This window comes from Triturus cristatus, chromosome 5_1 (genome assembly GCF_964204655.1).
Source record: "Triturus cristatus chromosome 5_1, aTriCri1.1, whole genome shotgun sequence".
Classification (NCBI taxonomy): Eukaryota; Metazoa; Chordata; class Amphibia; order Caudata; family Salamandridae; genus Triturus; species Triturus cristatus.
Genome location: NC_140587.1, coordinates 210297126 through 210303125, shown reverse-complemented (window position 1 = coordinate 210303125; position 6000 = coordinate 210297126). Strand labels below are relative to the sequence as shown.

Genomic DNA, 6000 nt, shown 5'->3' with positions numbered 1-6000 from the left:
TAGCGGAGATTTTTTCCATGTTTGCACTTTAAAAATACGTTCTCGTGCGCGTGGTCGACTTACCGGGATCCCTGCGTTTGCCGGCGAGTTTTCCGATCCGTTCGCGTGCGCCACGAGATGTTGGTAGCCGGTAGCGCTATCCCGCGAGAGTTTGCGATCGCAAACACGTCATTCGCAGCGCCATCGGATCCCGCGAGATGTCTGCGATCGTGAATACGTCATTCACCACAGCGAGAGTGAGCATGTGATCGCGAACACGTCATTTGGACGCGCCATCCGACATCCGGAGGAAGTGCGGTGAAGCTCGCGATCCCAAACACGCAAAATTTTCAATCTGGAGAAGAAGAATATCTTGAACAGCATAAAACCTTCTGTAAATGATGATTTGGATGAAAAAAACTCCTCAGATTGACATTTGGCTGTCCTTTTTTGTGCAACGAGTCCTTTAAAAAGAAAAAAAAAATGGGGGGAAAGGGAGGAAGTGCCACAGAGTCTCCAACTTCCTGCTCCTATCCAGCAGGCTCCTCCCAGTGCTTTGTCCATCTTCTGTTCATTCTGCCTTTGTATTTTGAGCTGGAAGGATCACTCTTTGTGTCTGCTGCATCATTATCATTGGTTTGAGGACTTTAAAATTTTATATTTTACAAGTAAGTTGGTGTGCTTTTTGTTTGATTGGGACATTGCAGCTGCTGCAACTACAATTTTGGTTCTTACCCTTATAATTATTTTTTAATTGTTGTGGGTAGCCAGTAGGCCCAGAGCTAGCCATGGGTGGGTCCTTGATGAAGCAACTGTTCCTTTGGTGTGTGTTAAATTTATTTCAAACATCATTTAGGGCATGGATGGCATTGGATTGATCTGCAAAATGTGTATTTTTGGGGGTATATCTGTTCCTTTTGGGTGTGTGTTAAATAAATGCCTTTGTTGTGTGTGGTGTGTTGTTGTGTACCTTGCAGACCTTGTTTAGCCCTGTGGATTTTTGTTTTTGCATTTTATTGCATTAAAGGCAAAGCAGTGTGGTTTAGCAGCATGTATCCTTTGCCTGCCATAATAATAGGCCTTTTGTCAGTACATTGTTTTCCAGGCCTCATGCTTGTTGCTTGTGATTTTGTGAGTGTCCATGTGGCTGGTGGCCATTTCTGGTGGGAGTTCTTAGTGTGCTGCTTTTGCCATATAGGCCTGAATGTTATCCTTTTCTGGCCTAGGCTTCTTGTTGTTGTGGGCCTGGCCATGAGGCTGGCGGCCATTTTGAAGCCAGGCTGTGTGCTTTTTGCTATAGGCCTGCACTGTCTGTCTTCAGTTTCTTGTAGTGTGTGGGCCTGGCCATGTGGCTTGTGGCCATTTTGAAGGCCGGTAGTGTGCTTTTGCCATAGACCTGCAAGCTTGTGACCTAGTCTGCCAACAGGTCTTTCATCCAGTAGGCTCTGAGTTAGTCACGGGTGCATGATACAGCTGTTTCTGTGTGTTCTGTTGAATTTAAACAACATTTAGGGCATGGATGGCATTGGATTGAATTGTAAAATGTGTATTTTTTGGGGTGTTTCTGTTCTTTTTGGGTGTGTGTTAAATAAATGCCTGTGTGGTGTGTAGTAGACCTTGTTTAGCCCTGTGGATTTTCGTCTTTGCATTTTATTGCATTAAAGGCAAAGCAGTGTGGTTTAGCATGTATCCTTTGCCTGGCTATTATAGGCCTTTTGTCAGGACATTGTTTTCCAGGCCTCCTGCTTGGTTCTTGTGATTTTTTGTGAGTGGCCATTTCTGGTGGGAGTTATATAAGTGTGCTGCTTTTGCCATATAGGCCTGCGTCCATCCCCTTTGCCAGCAGTAGCTCCCTGAATGATGTGATGAGATGACGAGCAAATAATCTAATGCCAAACTGGGTCCACTTCTATTACATTTTTATTTTTGTTGTTGTTCTTCTTCTTTCCTATCCTTCCTGAGAGTGTACACAGTATACCATGAAAGCTCTTGTTGACAAAGTCTCACAAATGGCTACACTAAATTGTATCTTTTATTTGTTTGTTTGTACTAGTAGTAATTGAACCACAACAACAAATGCAACATTTCACTGATGTTCTTCTCATTGCTTCTATGCTTTTAGGTGCACAAAAAGACAGAGGAGGAGGTGTCATCATCATCACCCGTTGTACTGCCAGACAGAAGTCCTTCTGCGCACCACATCACGTCCACTTGTGACCACAGACATCTCTGCAACTTGTGCACCTGCGTCCTGCTGACATCTGAAGAAGATGGCCCCAAAGAATGGTAGCAGGTCCTCCAGTACCAAGAAAGTTGTCGGTGAGAAGAAGGAACAGAAAAAGGAAGTGGCACTTACCAAGACTGGTGTGCCGCCCCAGATGTTTTTTGGGAAACAAAAAATTACACCTGCAGCAGCGTTGTCCGGGGACCAAGCTGGGAGCAGCACCTCCACATCAGCGGGCCAGACCCACCAACCTAGGCCCAAGCCCATGAGTGTTGCAGAGGTAGCCAGTCTACTAACAAGCAGCGATGTTGAAATGTCATTATCACAAAGTAGTACACAATCAACGCAGGAGGAAACTCAGCAGATAAGTGGGCTGCAGCAGCCGCTAGAACAGCAGCAGCCGCAAGAACAGCAGCAGCTGCTAGAACAGCAGCAGCCGCAGGAACAGCAACAGCCGCAAGAACAGCAGGAAACGCAAGAACAGCAACAGCCACAGCCCACAATAGTAGTTGTTAATCCTGAAGTAGGGGCATTTCAGGAGATCGAGCTTCCTGCAGACAAAGAGGGGCAAGCCACTGTTTCAGAAGATCCATTGTCTTCCAGACCCCTAGCAAGGAAAAGGAGGGTTAGTCCATCATCTTCGTCTTCAAGCCCCGCTTTCGATGATCGTGATGCCACTTGGAAGCCACCAGCTCAGTCTGAGAGTGATGCACGCCATAAGACAAGGCAAGTGAAAAGGAAGGTTCCAGAAAGCCTTACAGTTATGGATGTAGATGTACAAGAGGGGGATGATGATGACGAGCCAGTCATCACGAGCGTCACTCCCTGCCCCGAGGAGATGGAGACCAACATTATTACCCTATCCAAAATCACTGCAAGGGATGTAGCATGGATACCTCCAACACAGGTAACAACAACACGACCTCCAGCTTCCATATTTGCAAAGGCCCGGCAGGGACCAACATCCAGCTCAACCACCACCTCAGTAGGTAGTGGTAGTGTAACTGCACAGAGTCAAATTCCAGGCACACCCTCCAGTTCATCTAGTATTGAAAGTGGCACATCCAGCAGCGCCAGAAAGTGCTCCTCCCCAGTTTGGGACTTCTTTTCGGTTAGCAGTAAGGAGGAGAACATTGCTATATGCTCAATTTGTCAACAGGCTGTTAGGCGGGGTAAGCTTGGTACAAACTATGGTACCGGAGGCCAAGCAAGTCATCTCAAAATACACAACAGTATCCAGTGGGAGGCTCACCTACTTCACTTAGAAAAAAGTAAAACTGAACCCATTGCTGTTGTTGGGGATGAAGAATTAGGGGAAGATATGATCGCAGTGGAAGATGAATAAGAGGGAGATATTTCTAGCCCTGTCCCCAGCAGTGTAGTGGTACCGCCCACATCCTCCGCAACATCTCAGTGGCACCGCTGTAAGAGTCATACTCAGAGTCAGACTGAGACACCAAGGCGACCGAGTATTGCAATGAAAAAAAGTGCGTCTTTGAGCCTAACTGGGTTCAAGAAAACAGCTGACCCACAAAGTAAAAAAATCCAGCCTTTCATTCTCAGCATGTTTAGGTTGGAGGGGCAGTACGAACGCAACCACCCAATGGCACTGTTGTACAATGCGAAGCTGGCTAAAATGTTGGCGCTGGACCTTCTCCCTTTTTCATTTGTGGAAGGGGTGGGTTTCCTTGAATTTGTGTCAGCCATCTGCCCTAAATGGAAGGTTCCCAGCCGGTCCCATTTCGCTAGAGTTGCTGTTCCAGCACTACATCACGATGTGCTGAAATTGGTTGGACAAGCTTTGCAGCAGAGTGCTGTTCACAATATCCATCTGACAACAGACATGTGGACCAGTGGCCAAGCCACTGATTACATGTGCATCACTGCACACTGGGTCTCTTTTGTGGGGGTTAGAGATAAGCTATCTCAAGTAGGTGCTGTTGATACAGCTGAGATCTTTAATGCTACTCGGAAACATGCAACTGTAGCCATGTTCGCCATGGAGAAATCTCATACTGCTGTAAACGTTTTGGAAGAGTTTCACAGCAAGGTCTTTGAATGGCTGTGCCCAAGAGGGCTTAAGATTGGTTTTGTTTCCACAGATAATGGCAGTAATGTACTTAAGGCCATGCCTCAAGATTCAGAAAGCCTCAAGATTCAGAAGACTTGAAGTAGTAGAAGAGGACAACCCAAAGGACTGGACTCAATGGCTAGAGCTATTGGTGAATCTGAGTTTTATTTAAAACCTTTCAAATAAAGAGTGGCCAACTGGGCAAGCTTAGCTACAGACAGAATAGTAGTAGTACAGAGAGTCATAGCAGAGGCAGTTAGAGGCAGGGATAACAAGAATTAGGAAACGGAAACAATAGTTTGGAAAAAATAAGGTGCAGTAAAAGTTAGGGAATAATAATTATTAATATTAACAACAGGAAGACTTACTGGGGCCTGCAGCAGAACCCTTGATAGAGGAGCGGTCCTGGTCCTGTTCCTCCTGTGCCTGGTGTTCTTGGCCAGCTGCTCCCGCCGACTCCGACCCAGTCTTGTTGCCCCTGGATGCTGATCATGAAAGATATAAGAAATAAAGTTTGCAACGGTTAATGAGGCTATCCATATTGTATCTTGGAATGTGGCCGGACTACAAAAAAAGTTGGTTCTCCCAGAATGGAACACCTTCATTGAGAAGTTTGATGTATGTATGTTCCAAGAGACTTGGAGCTTGTTTCCCTTACACAAACTTGGCTACGCAACCTTTTTTCTGCCTGCTCAAAGTTGTGGGAAGGGCAGACCAGCAGGGGGTTTACATGTGTGGGTTAAAATAGAATTGAATTGGGATGTTTCTACCTACGATTTAGCGAGTAGGGACATTCAACACCTCTCATTTGTAGAACAAAAAAAAGGCAGTAGGATAAATTTATTTAATATCTATTCCAGAGGGACCCCGGGGAACACAATCTCAAGTACAGTAACGATTTTAGATCAGGCATTAGCTAACTGCCCTACGAACTCCAAAATTATTGTGGGTGGGGATTTTAATTGCACATTTGAACCCCTTGGAGGGGATGACCCCCTGGGTATCGAGGAGGAGGACTCTAGATGGTCCATCCCGGCACTGACACTTGCCCCAATTAAAAAATGGTCACCAAAGGCAATTCAGATCAATGCCCTTACAGTGGAACATAACCTAAGAGCATTAAATGGCAGGTCATTTTCTGACCGTGCGGGAGCAATGACCTTTAATAGGCTTAGCGGTCCGTCTAGAATCGATTATATTCTATTGGATATCACCCTGTGGTGCGATCTAATAGATATGGTGGTGGTACCCTCACAGGATAGCGATCATAACCCCCTGTGTATGAAGTTAAGGTGGGGCAACCAAAAAGGTTGTGGGAAGAATGCCCCCCTGAGGACAACCAACGAGGTTGTCCCATACAATGGTAATCGTAGGCTGAAATGGGACAAGGTTCAACCCCAGGTTGAAAATTTGGCAAGGATTCGGGCGTATGTAGTAGACCTGACTAGGGAGTTGATGGATCTTGAATCGGAAACAGGTAGTGCCCAGGGATCATCCTTTGCACTGGCCTACAAACACACTGTAGAGGAAGTAGGGAAGTACTTTGTAATCCAGAGTAAAAACGGCAGTATGGGAAAAAAGTCGCCCAAAAACACCAACCCTTGGTATTCAGATATGTGTAAGATAAAAAGGAAAGAGTTAATAACGGCCCTACGTAAAAAGAGTCAACCCCTAGTTAGAGCAGCTAGGAAGGACTATGCAAAGGCACTGATGCTGGCCAAACGAG

The 6000-nt window shown here is 45.9% G+C and overlaps 1 long non-coding RNA gene across 1 annotated transcript in view; it reads right to left on the bottom strand.

Annotated features, from left to right (window-relative positions):
• Window positions 1-6000, bottom strand: part of LOC146830647 (uncharacterized) — a 42386-nt gene that overhangs the window by 18558 nt on the left and 17828 nt on the right. The window contains exon 2 of the long non-coding RNA XR_014961181.1: window positions 4643-4759. This is a non-coding gene — a long non-coding RNA (uncharacterized LOC146830647). The remainder of the gene's footprint in view (window positions 1-4642; window positions 4760-6000) is intronic.